This window comes from Phyllostomus discolor, chromosome 3 (assembly GCF_004126475.2).
Source record: "Phyllostomus discolor isolate MPI-MPIP mPhyDis1 chromosome 3, mPhyDis1.pri.v3, whole genome shotgun sequence".
Classification (NCBI taxonomy): Eukaryota; Metazoa; Chordata; class Mammalia; order Chiroptera; family Phyllostomidae; genus Phyllostomus; species Phyllostomus discolor.
Genome location: NC_040905.2, coordinates 39973740 through 39993923, shown reverse-complemented (window position 1 = coordinate 39993923; position 20184 = coordinate 39973740). Strand labels below are relative to the sequence as shown.

Genomic DNA, 20184 nt, shown 5'->3' with positions numbered 1-20184 from the left:
CCCAGATGTCCTTCAATATGAAATAGTTACATCCATACTGTGAAATAGCACTTGGCAATAAAAATGAACGAACTATTACTATAAGCAGTAACTTTGATGAATCTCCAGAATATCATACTAACTGAAAAAGCCAATCCTAAAAGTTACTTACTATATGATTCCATGTATAGTTTTAAAAAGGCAAATATGGGAAGTGGGGAAATATGGGAGAGAGATGATACAGTAGTAATAAAAGGGCAAGGAATTCTTATGGCGATGGAAGAGAATATTCTGTACCTTGACTATCAATTTCAATATCCAGTTTGTGATAGTACTGTTATAATTCTTCAAGATGTTGACTCAAGAGGAAAATGGATAAAAAGTACCCAAAATATTGCTATAGTTCTTAAAATTGTATGCGAATCTACAATTATCAGAAAATAAAATTGTCCTAACTGGTGTGGCTCAGTTAGTAGGGTGTCATCCCACAAAGCCAAAGGTTGTGGGTTCAATTTCTGGTCAGGACCCATTCCTGGGTTGTGGGTTCAGTCCATAGGTGGGGTGCATACAAGAGACAAGTGATCAATCTTTCCCCTCACATCAATGTTTCTCCCCCTCTTCCTTCCTCCCTCCCCTCTCTCCAAAAATACATACATAAAATGGAAGGGAGGGAGGGAGGGGAGAAAAAAGGTTTACTTCTTCAAAAATGAAGTCTAAAATGAAACATTTAGCCCAGGCTGGTGTGGCTCAATGTATTAGTGCCAGCCTGGCAAACCAAAGAGTTGCTGGTTTGACTCCCAGTCAGGACACAGGGCACATGCCTTGGTTATGGGCCAGGGTCTCAGTAGGGTGTGTGCAAGAGGCAACCACACACTGATGTTTCTCTCCATTTCTTCCTTCCTTCCTTCCCCTCTCTCTAAAAATAAATAAATGAATGAATGAATTAATGAATGAATAAATACATTTAAATCTTAAAAAATAAATAAAATGAAACATTTGTAAAATGGGGTAGGAAAGAAGAATGCTAGCATTTTTACTTTTTTTGTTTTAAATTAAAAGTTAGGCTAACCAAAATATCCAAGATAAATTAGAAAACAATACAAAATAGCTTATATATTTAAGTTTTCAATAAAATACCTAAGCACTTTTAAAAAGATATAAATCTAAATTAAAACCTTAGAAGAAATCACAGGGCAAAAAGTTACTGGCAACTAGTTTTTGGCTATGACACCAAGGCAGAGGCAACAAAAGAAAAATTAAACTAGATTTCAGGAAAATTAAATTTTCATGCATCGAGTTACTATCAACAGAGTAAAAAGTAAACAGAATGGGAGAAATATATGCAAATCAACTATCTGGTAAGGGAGAAATATCTAGAATATAAAGGACTGCTAAAGCACAACAACAAACAAAGCAACCTGATTCAAATATGGGCAGTGTGAATAGACATTTCTCCAAAGATGATACGCAAATAAGCACAAGAAAAGTGTTTATCGCCAATAAGCATATGAAAGGATACTGAGTATCACTCATCATTAAGGTAATGCAAATCAAAACTATGAGATACCACCTCACACCCATTAGGATGGCTACTATCCAGAACAAAACAAAACAGAAAATAAAAGAAGGGAAGTGTTAGAAAGGACATATTGAAATTAGACCCCCTGTGCACTGTTGGTGGGAATGTAAAATAGTACAGACACTGCGGAAAACCAATATGGATGGACCTCAGAATTTTTAAAAATTAAATTATTATATGATGCAGCAATTCCATTTCTCAATACATATACCCCCAAAATTGAAAGCAGGGTCTCAAAGAGATGTTTGTATACCTATGTTTATGGCAGTTTTATTCACAATACCTACTACATGGAAACAACCCAGCTGTCCACAAGAGATGAATAAGCAAAACATGACATACACGTGAAACAGTCAGCCTTAAAAAGGAAACTCTGACATGTTTACATTACAACATGGATGAACTCTGAGGACATTATGCTATAAGTGAAATAAGCCAAACCCAAAAAGACAAGTATTATATGATTCCATGTACATGAGGCACTTAAAGTATTCAAAATCATAAGAACAAAAAGTAGAATAGTGGTTTCCAGCAGCTGGGAGGAAGAGAAAAGGAATGGGAAGCTATCTTTAATGTATGAAAAATTACAATTTTGCAAGATGAAGAGATTTCTAAACATGAGTGTGTTGCCCTGACTCGTGGATCTGTTGGTTGGGTATTGTCCTGCAAAGCAAATGGTTGCTGGTCAGGGCAATGCCTGGGTTGCGGGTTTGGTCCCCAGTCAGGGCGCATATGAAAGACAACTGATTGATGTTTCTCTCACTCTCTGTCTCCCTCCCTTCTCCCCTCTCTAGAAAACAAATACATACATAAATAAGTAAATACATACATACATATATACATACATAAAATCTTTAAAGATGGATGGTGCTGACTGATGCACAACAATGTATAGTTAATACCACTGAACTGTACACTTAAAGTAAATTTAATGTTATGTACATTTTACCACAATTAAAAAGATTTAAGTTAAAAATACGCAAAAAGGAAAACTTAAATATTTGTGGAAGCTTCATTGTAAACAATTGTACTTGAATTGGGCTTCATGAATGAGTAGAATATGTGGAAAGAGGCCAAGTAAGAACTGCAGAACAGGAACTAAAAAATTAGTGATGAGCATGCTTATACTCGATCTATAACCATCTGCCTGTTTCTAAGAAATGAAACAGAACAGCATTTAAATTTTAATTTTCCATAAAATGAAAATAAAGTACTGAAATTTTATCATTTCTTTAAAAATGAGTTTCCAAACATTCAATATAGGTAATTTGAACACCAATATTACATTATGCCTGCATATGTGTCAGTAAAAAGCAATCTGATCTTCTCAAATAGTACAAGTATCTTATAGCAGAGTACTTCCAATTCCTCCTCTTTATCATTTATAACACTGGCTTCATTAATTTCACTCATCCATAAACTATCACCACTGAATTACACTGTTGCTATTTCTAGCAACAATGGTGGATACGTGTCATTATACATTTGTCAAAACCCACAGAATGTTCATCACAAAGAGTAAACCCTAATGTAAATGTAATATAATGTGAGTTAATGTAATGTGAGTTAATAATGCATTAATATTGGTTCACTGATTGTAACAAATATACACCAGTTACCAGTAGGAAAAATGGGGGAAGGAGGAGTGAAGTATATAGAAACTCTATACTTTCTCAATTTTTCTATAAAGCTGAAACTACTCAAAAAATAAAGTATATTTTTAAATCTGAAATCAAAAATTACATACTGTATTAGAATAAATCTTACCATGGAACCTCTTGGCTCAAATACTGATGCTTCATTTCTTGGTAATTTTTTTTTTAGTTGTATTGTTGTATTGCATTTATTTCTAACATTTAAAACAATCATCTATGACAAAATGGCATGTGCCAAAGAAGAAAACCCTAGGTTTCCTTATTTATGTTAACCCAAAACTTTTTTCTGTAACATATATTGAAAATATTGGGCCCTGGCTGGTGTGGCTCGGTGGGTTGAGCACGGGCTACGAACCAAAGGGTTGCAGGCCAAGTCCCAGGTGGGGGCCACATGGGAGACAACCATGCACTGATGTTTCTTTCCCTCTCTTTCTCCCTCCCTTCCCCTCTCTCTAAAAATAAATAATTAAAATATTTTAAAAAGAGAAAATATTGGGAAAATAGTGTTATTCTAGCTTCCTGTTAGATGTACAGTTGTGAAGGGAAAAAAACAATAGCTCTGGGGATCTAATGCACAGCAGTGTGATTACAGTTAACAATACTGTATTATATACTTGACAGTGACTAATAAATCTTAAATATTCTTCTCACCACAAAAAAAGAAAAGGTAATTATGCGACATGATACAATGATGGAGGTGTTATCAAACTCCATGGTGGATTTATTTTTCTAATCTCACTCGTATCACTACCAAACTAACAGATCTGTAGGATTTCACTTCCTCCTCTGGGCCAATAGTTTTATCTTCTGATAATTGAAAAGAAAGGATGGTTTACATAAACTAGACTATTTCTGAGTCACTTTCAGGGATAAAATCCACCAAAAATGCAGAAAATAGCATTCTGGAGAATATATCTTTCATTATCCAGTAAATATACTACAAAGAAGGATAATACCAAGGTCAGTGAAACATACCAATTGACAAAAATAAACCCCAGGGAATAAGTAATGGCAAAGATCTCTTGGGAAACATTTAGTAGATGTATAAACTATGTAAGTAGCGAGTTTACTATTCAAATAAAGGACTAAAATAACTGCTAATGAGATACATAATTATTACTGCGCATCATAAATCACTAAACAGTTCAAGGAAAATGTAGTACAATTACTTTTCTTTTTCAGAGCTAATCCAAAAAGCAGTCAAGGAAGAAGGTTCAAGAAGCCATTCTCATATCACTGAAGCGATCCTCCTTCAAGGCGCAGAGCAGTGGAAGGGGACAACTTCTACTTAAATCAAGCCAAGCATTTTTGCTTCTCTAGGACACTCAGTGCAGAGATTTAATTTTCTCCTTTCCATTCCCACGCCAGACAGTACTATGAAGGCAAGTGTAGTATGATTAAACAGATGCACCAGGTAACCATAAAAATTCTGTATCCCTTTATCAAAGACTAAATTAATCAGACCGCTATCCTAATACTGGAAGATGATCTTGAGCAATGAAAGGATATTGAAGGAAGAATTTATAGCTAAAAGGATGTGTAATTATGTACTTGTTAATATGCATATAAAGTATCAAAATATGTAATTCATATATTTATGATTCGATAAAAAACAAAAGGTACCATTACTAGTGCATCTAAACCTATATACCTAGAAGACCCAAGTGTATCATCTAAAACTCTATTAGCAGTAAAATGTAGCAGGTAATATTTTTTTTTTAAATCAATCTCCTGCATTTATATATGCAGATAAGAATTCAAGTAACAAAATAGCCCCATTCATAATGGCAGCAGCTCTCACATCCCTTCACTAAGTTTCTGGAAATAAATTTAATAATATACTAATTTCTTAATAACGACAATAACAGAATACTAATAAGAAACATGGACATTGCAAGAAGAGAATCATAAACTCTACTAAAGGGCATAAGCATTCAATAAATGCAAAACTTACCTTACTAGAGATACACTATTTATACTATTGTAATGGTATCAATTATCCCCTAAATTAATCTATAAATTCAAAGCACTCTCATCAACAAACCAACAAGAATTATTTTTAGAACTTAGTAAGAATGATTCAGTCCACCTTGAAAATTCTTTGAGAAGTAGAGTAATAAACTGACACTTCCAGATATTAAGTATACCTAAAGGGGTGGGTGTGAAGATAGTGTAGTATAACCAAAAAATAAAAAATAAAAATGAAACCCTGATATAAATTAAGTACATATAAAAATTTGCTACTAATAAAGATAGAATTTTAAAGGTAAAAAGATGATTTATTCAACCGATGGTGTATAACTCATTAGAAATTTGGGAAGAATTAATCTAGATGATTATTTTACTCCCAAGCCAAAATAAGAAAACTTCAGTTATTATTTTGATAATGTTAGCATAAATTCATTCTAAAAATATTATTAAATCCAAAAATGCAGACTGACAAATTTGACATTAAAATTTTAACTTTTTATATGGGAAAAACACAACCAAAGTGTATAAGCAAGAAACCAATTAAAATCATCTGCAACACAGATATTCAAATATGTAATATATCTAAAATAATTCTTACCTTTAACTTTCCCAAGTCACAAGTAAGCACTAGATTTAAATCCAGGCAATCTGCATCTAAGTCTCTGTTCTTACATACTCTACTACTGGGCGATGCAAAAGTAGGTTTACAGTTCTGAGTATGTGAAACAGAATTTATTTTTGTAATATTAGTTATAAATTAGTGCAAACAACAGCTGCAACAAGAGGTTAATATCCAAAATACATAAAGAACTCATGCAAGTCAACACTAAACAAACAATCAAATTAAGAAATGGGCTGAGGACCTGAACAGACACCTCTTCCAAAGAAGGCATACAAATGGCCAACATATACATATAAAGATATGTTCAACTTCGCTAGCTACCAGGGAAACACAAATCAAAACTGTAATGAGATACCACCTCACACCTGTGAGAATGGCTATTATCAACAAGATAGGTAATAAAAAGTGTTGAAGAGATTGTGGAGGAAAAGAAACCCTCATTTACTTGCTGGTGGAAATGTAACTGGTGCAGCCATTATGTAAAACAGTGTGGAGGTTCCTCAAAAAATAGAGTTACCATATGACCCAGCAATCCCTCTTCTGTGTATCTACCCAAAAAACCCAAAAACATTGATCCACAAAGACATATGCACCCCTATATTCATCGCAGCATTAATCACAGTGGCCAAGACATGCAGACACCCAAAGTGTCCTTTGTCAGAAGTTTAAAGATGGGATACACATATACTAGAGAATACTACTCAGCCATGAGAAAAGATAAAATACTGTCATTTGTGACAACATGAAGGGACCTTGAGAATATTATGCAAGCAAATTAGGTCAGTCAGAAAAAGCCAAGAACCATATGATTTCACTCATATGCGAGATCTAGAACTGAAACTCATAGATACAGACAACAGTATGGTGGTTACCACAGGAAAGGGAGTGGGGGGGTAGTAAAGAGTAAAGGGGGCCAAATACATGGTGACAGAAGATGATTTAACTTTGGGTGGTAGGCACACAATGCAACACAGAGATTGTAGAAATGTACACCTATATGATCCAAGGCTTCCAATCAAGATGGTGATACAGGCACACGTGGTTCGCCTCTTCGCACAAAGACATCAAAATTACAACTAAAATATAGAACAGCCATCACGTAGGAATGTCAGAAATCGAGTTGAATGGAAGTCTGACAAATACGGAAGTGAAGAAACCACATCCATCTAGACTGGTAGGGGGCACAGACACAGAACGGGCTTGCCCCACACCCACATGAATAAAGATTCAGGAGGGATACCTTGGGAGCGAGGAGTCCCAGACCCATACCAGGCCCCCCAGCCCAGGATTCCAGTACCAAGAAGATAAGTCACCCTACTTCTGGCTGCAAAAATAAGCAGGGATTGAGTTGGTGGAGGAAGCTGCTGTAGCCCTAAGCAGTTCCTCTTGAGGAACCCACACACAGACTTACCTCCTGAGACTCCCTCCCTCTGAGCTCCAACACTAAGGTAGTAGCTTGAAAGGCAACACTGGTATACATGGAGAAACTGAAATGTCTGGCATCTGGGTGAGCAGAGGCCATTGTCCCTTTGCTGAGCCCTCCCCTGACAAAGCCCATAGGTGGGTGCCACATCTAAGACTCCATCAACCTGGCTAACACTGTCTGATCCCTTCTTGGAGATCCACAGAGGCTCTACCCCATCCAACTTAAAGGCCCACCCAAGCAGCTTTTCCATAAGAATGATTTGGCATGGCTCCTAAATGCTATTAAGCAAGCAACAGTTGGCTTCAGTGAGGGTGGTGGTCAGTGGTCACAGCCAGTCCTTATAGCTGACTGGCCTGGGTAAATCCCTCCCACTGACCTGCCAACAGCAATTAAGGCTCAACTACAAGAGGAAGGTGTACTTAGCCTACACAAAGGGCCCACCATGAGTAGTACCCAGCTTGAGTGATTAGTAAAGGCTATGCCACTGGACCCTACAGAATACCTACTACATTAGGCCATGCTACCAAGACATGGAGTCAAAGCAACTCAACCTAATAAATAGAAACACACACAGGGAGGCTGCCAAAGTGAGGAGACAAAGAAACATGGCCCAAATGAAAGAACAGATCACAATTCCAGAAAAAGAGCTAAATGAAATGGAGATAAGAATCTATCACATGCAGAGTTCAAAACACTGGTTATAGGGATGCTCAAGGAACTTAGTGTGGACACCAGCAGCGTAAAAAAGACTCAGAAATGAAGGATACACTAAATGAAATAAAGAACAATTTACAGAGAAACAACAGTAGAATGAATAAAGCCAAGAATCAAATCAATGATCTGGAACATAAAGAACCAGAAAACCACCATGGAAAACAGGAAGAAGAAAAAAGAATCCAAAAAATGAGGACAGTATAAACAGCTTCTGGGACAACTTTCAGAGGTCCAACATTCACCTGACAGGGGAACCAGAAAGAGACAGAGCAAGAAATTGGAAATCTATCTAAAAAAATAGTGAAAGGAAACTTCCCTAATTTTGTGAAGGAAATAGACATGCAAGTCCAGGAAGCACAGAGAGTCCCAATTATGACAGATGCAAAGAGGCCCACTCCAAGACACATCATTATTAAAAGGCCAAAGGGTAAGATAGAAAAAGACATATAAAAGCAAGAGAAAAGAAATTAGTTACCAGAAGAATGCCAGATGGGAAGGGGGAGAGGGAGAATGGGTGAAGAGGTGAGGGAATTAAGTAGTACAAATAAGTAGTTACAGAATAGCTATAGGTATGTAAAGTACAGTATAGGAAATGAAGTAGCTGAAGAACATAACCATAACCCATGGACATGAAAAATGGTGGGGGGATTGCCTGAGGGAGTGGGGACTGCTCAGTGGAGGGCCGCAAAGTGAGAAAAACTAAGACAACTGTAATATCGTAATAAAATATATATTTTTAAAAATTATATGATCCTACTACCAATATCACCCCAATAAATTTAATTTAAAAATTACTGTATTATTTTCCATATGAATAACTGTAAACCTACTTTTGCTCCACCTTGTATATTGCCTGAGATTTACAGAAGTACCTGAGAACAGCTAATACCCAACCTAACAATGCATATAAAGGGATAACTCATATACTATTAGAAGTATAAATTGATACAAACTCTTCAGAGGGAATTTGATTCCATCTATCAATTTTAACTATATACATAGCAAGCACAACTGTAGGTATTTATCCACCAGAAAAAATTTACATCAGAGTAAAAAAATGTATATGCAAAGAATACAAGAGTCAACTTATATTTTGTACAGTATTGTCATGTATAACAACCTAGAAACAATCCTAATGTTAACATATACCTACTAAATTCCCTTATATATAAATGAACTATATCCCCCATTTTAAAGATACTTGTACATGAATACACATGGACAGTGACATGTTATAATACATGTAAGAGCTCAAAAAATACAGAACGCACTAAAAGAATACCTCTAGAAGATGACATTATGGACACTTTTCATCTTCTATATTATAAATTTCTGCATTTAAATATTAATAATCAGAAAAATAAATTAAGGTAGCTCTTTTAGCCCTTTCCCTATCAAAAGCCTCTCACTGATTGTACCATATTCTAAATTTAGCCTTTTTGGCCTAAAGTATCTCACTCTATAGACACTTAAAAGACCAACTTACTGGAAATATTATTGATTTCAATAATTAAGGTCAGTAAGATAAAGAAGATGACTCCCGCCCTGGCTGGCGTAGCTCAGTGGATTGAGCGTGGGCTGTGAACCAAAGCATCGCAGGTTCGATTCCCAGTCAGGGCACATGCCTGGGTTGCAGGCCATGACCCCCAGCAACCACACATTGATGTTTCTCTCTCTTTCTCCCTTCCTTCCCTCTATAAAAATAAATAAATAAAATATTAAAAAAAAAAAAAAAAGATGATGACTCCCAGAGTTTCTGGCTTGGGAATCGTTTTCAAAAGAAAGGACAGACAGGACGCAATGTTGATATCAGGTACCTAACAAATCAATCTGTATCTACTATACAGAGTCTCTGCTATTCTGTAGTTAGACTCAGAACAATTAACTAAATCTTTTGAAGTCCCCAGAGATTAACAGGGCACCGAAAGAATCCATCTGATGCTGCCAGAATCCTTATCTTTTCCTAGAAAACCAAGAGTAAATCTACTCTAGTCACAAAAGATGTCCCGGTATGCCTCTTAAATCACTTCCAAAATCTCCATGGATGGGGAAGTCAAACCAACTTTTTCTAGGCTGGGTGATAGCCTTGTCAAAAAGATTCATTTTTCAATTAGAGGTTTCTAGCATGGGCTCTTAATACAGACAAAACAATCTCCTCTTCACATCATCACCCAAGGTTCTAGAATTACTTTAAGGTTTGAAATTCCAAGGACATCATTATCAAGAAAATAGACGCATGTTCCAAACTTTGGGATCATGCAAACAATACAACCTCCATATGGAAAAACAGTTGCATCAAAATCACTGCACTCATAGTAAAATGGAGCTCAGACATTATCTTCACGGGGGGAGTTTACACAATGTGGACAATGAAAGTACTGCTTCTTTCCACTCACATTTCACATAATAACCTAGGATTATTGACAAATGAAAGTGTTTTACCATATATTACATTTTAGACTTTTATCCTTTTAGAAATACTTTGAAAATTAACTAGAGGGACTTCTAGCTTTCTGGCTGGAAATGTCTGTCTGAACCTCATCTCCCTCACCAAAAAAAAAGTACAGAAACAAAACTAATTCTCAGTATCAGAAATAACTTACGAATATGGAAAGGAAAAACACTACTAATAAACCCCATTACTGGATTATAACTGAAGGTAACATTGTAAAATCACTCTGAATTTATAGAAATATAGATGTAAATATGAATGCATACACCTGTGCACATAGTGTATAGAGATACACTAAGAAGGCCTGGGAACAGTGATACCCCAAGAGCAATAAACACAAGAAGTGCCCAGATCTTGGCTCCTAAGTACCCTTTTCCATTAGAAATAACTGGAACAAGTTTGAAGGCAAGTCTGGGCCATTATCTTGTGCTAGTTGTAAGAAGTGCTCAGCAATAGAAGAGCCATGTCAAAAAGAAAATAAGCCAGCCAGAAGGGGTTCCCACTAGCTAAATCAAGAACAACTTCATGCCCTGGCCAGTGTGACTCAGTTGGAGTGTGATCCCATACCAAAGGGCTGCAGGTTCCATTCCTGGTCAGGGCATATAGCTAGGTTGCAGGTTCAATCCCTGGTCTGGGCACATATGGGGAGAAACAAATTAATGCTTCTGTCTCGCACTGATATTTCTCTCTTCACTTTCCTCTCTAACAGCAATGGAAAAATGCCCTCAGATGAGGATTAAAAAAAAAAAATTTCATCTAAGTAAATGATAATGGAGTATAACCCATGAATATAATGAGTTAAGTATATAAATGTAAATAAATGAATAAATTAAAAGTCTGATGTGGAACAAAATATTTGCAGTTTCAAAGAACCTACACTAAAAATATTTTATTACAAATAAGGAAAGATTACTTTAACACAGGAGGTATCTAGCAGTTTACAAACCTTAATCGCATAATCAATGACTACCAGCAGTGGAACAACTGAAACTACCTGCAACCTAATAAGATGCAAAGAGAAGAATGCAGTATCACTTCCATGACAACCCTGCCAGAGATCTAATCATACAAATCTAATTATAAAAATCTAATCACAGATCTAAACATAATATCTGAGAAATGCAAATTAAGGGATAGTCTACAAAACAACTTTATCTGTAATCTTCCAAAGTGTCAAGACCCTGAAACTAAAGACAGAAATTGTTCCAGATTAAAGAACTTTAAAGACCAAAAATACATGACAACTAAACGTAATATATGATTCTAAACGGGATCCTTTTGCTCTAAAAGACTGGGACAACTGGTGAAATTTAAATGTTAGCAATGTATTCTTGTTAGTGTCCTAATTTTGATGGTTATGAGGTCACTATGTAGGAGAATGTTTTTGTTTGCAGAAAATAAACATTAAATACTAGGGGATAATAGGGCATCGGGTGGGCAACTGTTAGATGATTCAGGAACAAAAAAGTTCTTTGTATTATGCTTTCAACTTTTGTATATATTTGTTATTGTTCCAAACTTTAAAATATGAAAAAAGAATCACACACAAAAATTTACAACAATACTAAAAACCAAGGAGGGGTATATCTACAGGTGAGAACAGAAAGGAATTTGTAGAGAATAAAAGTGGATTGGGAGGAAATGACAATAAATTACAACACATCTGAGGAACCAGATACACAAAACAAGCATAAAGTGGGATCTCCAAAAGAAGGGTAAGTTTTCTTGACAAGAAGGATTGGGAGAAGTCTGTCCTGGGCAGTCAGCCAGGTAATAAAACCACAGAATAGCTGCCACGGTTAAGACTTCCAGCACAGCTCTCTGTACTGCAGGAGATCTGACACTTGGGCAGTATAACTGAGAAAAGGGGAGAATACTATGTCCTGAGAGACAGGAAACATGTGTAAGAGGACAAGCAACCCACATACCCTAAAAGAGAAAACCATTAGCTAAATATGCCAAAGCCAAAAGAAATAGGATTCATTTGCCTTGGGGAAACACACTTAAATGATCAATACAGTATAGTGTGAACCATAACATAAAACTTTAACAACAAAAAAAATATCTAACATTTGAAGAAAAACCAAAACCATGATATACAAAGTACAATAAGACCAAATCTCCTATACTGTTAATAGAGGAAACAAACAACAATGTAAAAATAAAATCAACTCCTATGAAAAAGCAAGAGTTCTTAGAAACTCTATCCACCTGCTCCACCCCAAGATAGGAAAAAAAGAACTGAAGACCAAATTAGTGAGCTAAAAGATCAAGCCTTGAGACTTCCCTGAATGTAACACCAGAAACCTCCCATACCAAAAAAATCAAAAGGAGTAATGAAAGCCCTATAAACCCCCAACATCCACCTATTTCTCAAAGTGTGGTCTATGGGCTCTGGAAGTCTAAGACCACTTTCAAGGAGTCTTCAAGGTAAAAACTACCTTCATGATAATACTAGAACATTTTTTGCCCTTTCCCATTACTGTATTGACAGCAATGGTGCAAAAGAAATGGTGGGTTAAAATGCAAGCACCTTAGTGCATACAAAAGCTGTAGCATCATGCCATACTACCACTAGATAATCATGTATTTCTTTTTAAATGCCACTTTCATTTAAGAATATCTCTAATGAGGCAGTGAAAAATAATTTTATTAAATTTCAACATTTCAATACATGTCTTTTTAAAAAGCTCTTGTAAGACTATACTTTCAGTGATCATTTCTATAGTTAAAAAGCTCTTGTGTAATTACTTTGAGCTATAAGTTAAATTAATGTGTTTTTTCCCCATAAAACACCATTTTGACCACAGAAAACAAATGAAAAACTATGGTTAAACATACTTAGGAATTTGGCAGATATTTTCTTAAAAATACATGAAATTACCCTGTAACTTCAAGGGAAAGACACCAACACATTTGTTACCAATGATTACTATTTCAACTCCCAAGTGAAAATTTAGAACAGTGGAAAACTTGTGCTTGACAACTTCAACAATATTGAAGACTTTCCTGATGAGATTAGTGGTGATATTAACAATTTTGTTTTTGTTTGCTACTACATAATGAAAATGTGTCAACATTTGGGGAAAAAAATGTGTAATTCAATGAGCCAGTATTTCTCAACTAACCAATACATGGTGTTACAAAACTATAAACAGGTGCAAGATTCAAAGTGCAAGAAAAAGAATTAATTTTCAGGTAACAAGAAATGAAAAACGCATTGATATGGTTTCAGATTTGACATTGCAGCTACCCTTTAAAATACTACTTGTCAAATTCTGGTGTGGAATCAAAGAATACCCACAACCACCTTAAAAAGCTATAAAAATACTCCCTTTCCAACCAATACCAGTATAATGTTAAATTTTCTTCATATATTTCAACCAAAACAACATACTATGAGATTGAATATAGAAGTGGATATGACAATTGAGCTCTTTTCTGTTCAAGCACACATAAGGGACTTCCAAATATATATAAGGCCACATTTTTTGCTAAAGATTTTTGAAAATAGTTAATTTTTATTAAAACAGTATTAATGTCAACATCAATGATTTATTGTTATCTTCAAATTAATTTGTAAAAATTTCTAACATGGGAATATAATAAATATAACCCACAAAAACCAAAGCTTTGGGATTCTCAGTAATTTGCAAGAGTATAAAGAGATCCAAAAACCAAAAAGTTTGAGAATAGCTGTCTTCAGACTATCTACTTCTAATCATACTATGCTGTAATAGTGTCTCCTTCCAAGGATAAAGGCAATATATAAGGCACTCAGTACCAAAGCAAGTTGTCCAAGACTACTCTGTTTTCTAAGTTTTCAGTCTTCTTTCCTTTTTTGTATTCCCTCAACTCTTCTAGTACAGTTAAAAGGCAGGAAACAGCTTACTGTGCACAAAATTAAATGGGGGCTCTGAATAAGGATGGCCCTAGGAATGACATTCTCAGACTTTTATGACTGTGTTGATTACTTAGATGTCTTTTTATTTTCTAGTTTTTCTACTACATTCTATGTACCTGAAGTCATAACCTCCACAAGTAGATTCTTCTATTAATTTAACTTTTAGATATTCTTTTCTACTGTCTTACATACTATCATTTATAAAGCCTGGCAAGGCCTTCTTCATCCATTGGTACCTGGAACAAAATTTGAAGTGACAAGAATAGAATGACAGAGTTCAACTGAGCTTATTTCATAAAAACAGACAAAGGCAATTTCAAAATTTTAGAAACACTGACAGAGAAGACATCTTTGAGAGGTAGGACAGAAAGAAAAGGCAGAAAATGGAGAAGGAAGGTATAAAGAAAAAAGCTTGTATTTTAAAAGGCCAAAAGCATAATAATACAAGAAGGTATACAGGGTTGTAGAAAGTCTTAATACAATATGTAACAACCTGATCTTAACAAAGGTAATTCAGGGGTTATTAAAGAAAAAAAAGAATTGAGGAGACAAAGTACAAATAAAAACAAAACAAATATCATATTAAAATACTGGCATGCAAACTGAGTTGAAATACAAAAGGGATATTCAGTATTACATGGAGCTATCAAATAAATTGTATCTACTTATGTTTGGAACAGGTTTTTTGTTTTGTTTTTAGATGATAAGCGTGGACTACTAAAGTTTAGAAAAAAGGGGAAGGGTAAAATATAATTAAGAAGTATCAGCTGAATACAGAGAGAAAAGAGGGGAAATAAGTGAAGCTAACTAAAAATAGGAAGCTAAAGGAATTAGAAAAGCTGTGTAATAGCTAGATTTCTTTTTTACAATTAGGAAACATAAGATGGAGGAGAAGGCTAAAAGGTAAATCTGAAACATGGTGTAGTATGATTCAAGAGTTAGTGATGGCAGACACCAAGAAAAAAACAACAAATAATGTTGAGTAAATCAAAGATAAGTGAAAGGCGTAAGTGCTGAGCTTATTTCCTTAGAATATTCAAAAGTAGATATTACAGAGCATAATTCATGTATATATTTTGTATGCAAGAACAAATAGAATGCATTAAAAAATGGAATAACCTATTGTGAACTAAACACAGGTACAGTATGTTTTGTTAGAAAAGGAAAAGAGAAAGACACCTTCAGGATTTTTTCTGGTGTTCCCAGAAAAAAAACAAAGCAAGCAACAGAAATGAATGGGAAAAGAGTAAAAATAAAAATATAAACAACAAAGCATGATTTTAAAAATCTAGGTTAGTAGCAATTACCAAAAAAATACTTTGCCATCCAACATCACTAAAATTCTGAGTTATCCCAAATACTTTGTAAACATTGCCATCACCTATTCCTAAACCAAAAACAGATTAAACTCTAAATCATGTCATCTATAAGCAATTGTTTAAAATATATGCCTTAATATGCACCTAATTTTCTAAAATGTTAAAATGTGTTTATTTAAGTTTTGTATTGTTTTCTACCAAGAGCTCAGTACCAATATTTCTAAAGTTACTGGAATTGAGAGGTTTATGAATATTATGTAAAACATTTGCAGTGTCACTGTTAGAAAACAGGCAATAAAAATATTTAACTGATTATCACCTTTTTTAAACCTCTTTTCAAATCATTGTCACGTTTAAACAAGGCTTTGAAAATATTTACAGTGTGACAATATCATAAGGCCTAATATTCATTAAGTTAATTCCGTGCTAAACTAACAAAAGTCTAAGTAATCCACAAAGTAAATTTTGTGATGGGGGAGGGGGGAATTAATGACAACTACAAAGGTGAATAACTGGCTTTTAAAAATGTGTTTCTCAACTAGAACAGGAACAGAATCACAGAAATAGAGATCACATGGAGGGTTATCAGTGGGGAGGAGGAGAGGGGAGAGAGGGGTAAAAGGTACAGGGAATTAGAAGCATAAATGGTAGGTACAAAATAGACCAGGGGAAGGGTAACAATAGTATAGGAAATGGAGAAGCCAAAGAACTTATATGTATGACCCATGGACATGAACTAAGATGGGAGATGCTGGTGGTAGGTGGGTACAGGGCACAGGGGAATAAAGGGGGGAAAATGGGAAAACTGTAATAGCATAATCAACTAAAATACATTTTTTAAAAAATGTGTTTCTGCCTCTAAACATACTGCTCCCTCAAGAAGAAAAATCAAGATCAAAAAGCAAGAATTTAAGTAATTATTTTTGAGTGCTACTTTTAATATGTAAAATTTACTAATGCAAAGAAACATCTTCATAAAGTGACAATTCTCTATAAAAGACTTGCTCTATTAAGGCTTTGTTGCTTTAAGGCCAAGTATAAGCCATATAAGGAAACTGAGGTTCATTACCATTTAATTTTGTTCTGCTCTTTCAAATGCCCAAGAATAACCTTTCGCTGCCTAATGACACGTTCCAAAATCATAAATAAATTAGTTATGCACTTAAATTCCTTGATAAAGGTACCTTGACTTAACAGGAATTTCTGGATGGTTCACAAATCTTACCAGCAGCTTAAAAGTTTTAAATCTCCAGAGACTAAGCTCTGGGAAAAATCAAAACAATATATACTAATAAATAGTTAAAAGAACCCCATTTTGAAATGTACTTAATAAAATAACAAAAAACAAGTTGTGAAATATCTGATCATATTCTTTAAAACCTACATTTTTTTTAAACCTTAAGCCAACAATTTTTCTTGGGGTAGCATGGACAAACCAAACAACTTATATTTAAGCTATACCTATCAACAGAATACCACATTTATTTAATAATTATTCAAAAGCAGTCTTGTCCTTCACTTCCCTTTACCACAAAATACTAGGGAAAACCAAACTTTAAAAGACATCATTGGAGAAACATGTGTGTTTGCTGCGAACAAAACTAGTCTGATCTTTAAATTTCAAGACCGCCGATTGGTTCAGAAGTGTTTGTAACTCTGGTGGAATGTTTCCCATGCTTAACTAATTCCTGCCCCCACAGTAGGCACCTATAACTTATTCAGGTTGAGTGGGCCACATTAGGGCTAACACAAAAATGTATATACTCTACTATTAAAAAAGCACAGCTGTTCATCACAGTCAATGCAATCCCCAAGAAAATCATTTTAAGCGTTTTACTCCCCTTCCTATATGTTCTGATCTCAATTGCAGAGAAGTCCTAACAAATCAAACCACTCACAGGTGTTCGTTTTTTCATTACAACTCACCTTATCCATAACATTTACTCTTTCCTTTTTCATCCTGTCAGTTAACAAGAAAAATCTAGCAGACACTGCTTTCAATTAACAAATACAAGGTTCTAAAACATCTGAAAGGAACAAATTACTGAAGAAATGTATTACCCACCCAGAAAAACTATTAAAAATGGCCACTTTTTTATTGTTTGTAAAAGCCAACGAAATATAAGGGTTGAACTAAACACTATGTACAATTAAACGCAAAAGCCAAACAATCGCTAACAGTATAAACAAATGTGGCAGCCATCTCAACAGTAAATCACTCACTGCAGCCACCTTTCTTCCAAAGCAAAAGTTGCCAGGTTCGGCAACTTAATAAATAAAAAATATATACATTGTATATGATCCAGGAAACTAAAACTTCTGGACCTAGTGCTGAACAAAGGCACTCTTTCTTCGTACTGCTTAAAAGTTTTCGTCCCACCGCATTCCTACGATCTCTTCTAAAATAACCAGAGTCCAGATGGTAGGGGGAGGGGGGGAATCAGTTCTGTTCAGCACCTGAAACACTGTCCAGTTCGACATAACCAAAAGAAAATTTAGGACAACTCGGGGAAAAGTGAGAAACATTAACGTATTCTTTCTTTTCTAGCCCAGGATCTTTCTGACTTCTAGACACTTTTCGTGACAATTACCTTTCGGTCGGACAGTGTCTCAGGGCAGCTTTTTCAAGGCTTCGCCAGACATGATTTCCTCCCCTTCATGAGTCACTTGGGCTCCAGCCGAATTTCTCTCCGGTGAGAACGGATGTGGAGTGGCCTCCCGCGGTAGGAAGAGTATTCTGCTTTGGTGGGGGCAGGGAAGAGGGCCGGTTTTCTGGTCTCGAGTTTTGCAGGAGATCCCAGCCCCAACTAGGATCTCCGCAGGAAAAAAAAAAAAAAAAAACACAAAAACTTTTCACTCGTGACACCGCCCGGAATTACCGTGCGAAACTCACTTCCGGCCTTGGCGAGCAGCAGGATCCAGCTCCGTCCAGGGGAACCCGGAAAACCAGCTCCGCGCGCCGCGGAGGGGGCGGGGAGGGGGCGTCGGCGCGAGCCTCGGGCCCCGGGTGACCAGCGCGCCCCGCACTCTGGACGGCGGCGCACTCAGCCGGCGAGGGCACAGGCTCGGACACCGCCGGGGTGCTGGGCGCACCTCGGCCGCGCTAGGCCGCCACCTCTTCCTCCACGCCGTCCCCAGAGCCAGGCGGCGGGGTTATTGTCTCTACAGTGCCTGCCGCGCCCTTCACCCGCGCCGCGGGCCGGGGCTGGAGCCGAGGTGCAGAGCAGGCCGAGGACGGCCCCCTCCCCCGGCCGTCCGTCCTTCGGTCCGTCCCTCCCCGCTTTCCCTACTTGCCCTCGAACCCTCTTCTCCTCCCTCTCCCGGTTTCCCGCCGCCGTCCCTCCTCCTCCTCCTTCCCCGGCTGCGGAGGCTCCCCCGGGAAGTGCAAGGGGTGGGGGCGGGCAGCGGCTGCGTCTCCTCACGAGCTCGCGGGGCCGCGACGGGGGCCGAGGCTGCGTCCCGCGCTGCCGCGGCACATTCACTCGAGCGAGAGACTGCGAGGGGACGGGAGGGGTGGGGAGGGAGGGAGAGAGAGAAAGGAGGAGGAGGGGGGCTGAGGTGGAGGGGAGTTACTGCCTCTGAGGCCGCCGCGGCGACAACGCCACAGCCTCGGCGGCCTGGGGGCGGGGGGAAGAGGCTGCGCGCGGCGGCTCCGCGACGGGGGCGGGGCGGCCTCCCGCTGGCTTCGCCCCAACCGCCCACAGCCGGGCTGGAGGCCGGCGCGAGCCAGTCGCCGCGCGCGGAGGCGGTGCGGGTCGACGTCGGCGGCAGGGGGCTGGGGGCCGGGGGTCTGGAGCGGGGTACCGCAGGGGGAGGGGCAGGCGGTGGTCGGGGCTTCGCCTGAGAGGCGTGGCATGTGAGGTCCCCTCTTACTCGGGCCGGGCGGGGGGGGGCCTCTCTGCGGCTCTCTAGCCGTCCGAGGTGGGGGACTCGAAGGATCCCGGCTGCCCCGTGCCCAGCCCGGGGAACGGGAAACCCGCAGGCCCCCGCTAGCCCGGCCACCTCAGTTTCTTTCTACGACTATAATCGGTGCTCAGGGTTCAAGTGTCGCCCCGATTTTTAGGCTGCAGGTATCTCAGCTGCAGCACTCCAACTTCCTCTAATGGCACGCTCAGTATGCAGGAAACCACAGCGGCAGCTCCGAGTTGCTTCCCACGCCGGCCCTTGCCCTTAGCTTGCTCCCCCAGCAACGCCGCTGGGGTCCTCCAAGTCTCAACCTCACCCCAGCGGGAAGACAAAGCTGTCGATAGAAGGGAGAAAACGGCCCGCGAAATTGTCTCGAGATAGTGCCTTTGTTAGAGGAAACGTTGAATACGCTTCGAAGCGTCGCAGGCTTCCACCACCAGCGGTTTTGGTGGTGCAGTCGTTGAATTGCGCTGGCCTTAATAATTCACTCTGGCAAGGTTTGCGTTTATTGCAGAGAAAAACTCTTAAGCTTTCTGTCAACACATATGGCAGAAAATGCCTCAACCATAACATTGCACAGTTTTTGCAGTGACTGCTTTAAATATGTTAACAGACAAGACGGCCTTGTTTTACCCGGAGGAGGAACGTACTAGATAC

General features: G+C 37.9%; 1 protein-coding gene across 3 annotated transcripts in view; it reads right to left on the bottom strand.

The window, feature by feature from the left end:
- The window catches only part of ERBIN (erbb2 interacting protein), a 117256-nt gene extending 98690 nt beyond the window's left edge, over positions 1–18566 (bottom strand). Inside the window, exon 1 of one of the 3 annotated variants that reach the window (XM_036020346.1) lies at positions 18213–18566. The gene's annotated coding sequence lies outside the window, so the exon portion shown is untranslated. The remainder of the gene's footprint in view (positions 1–18212) is intronic. The other 2 variants (XM_028510176.2, XM_028510181.2) reach the window with 2 other exon arrangements.
- Between the last annotated feature and the right edge of the window lie 1618 nt (positions 18567–20184).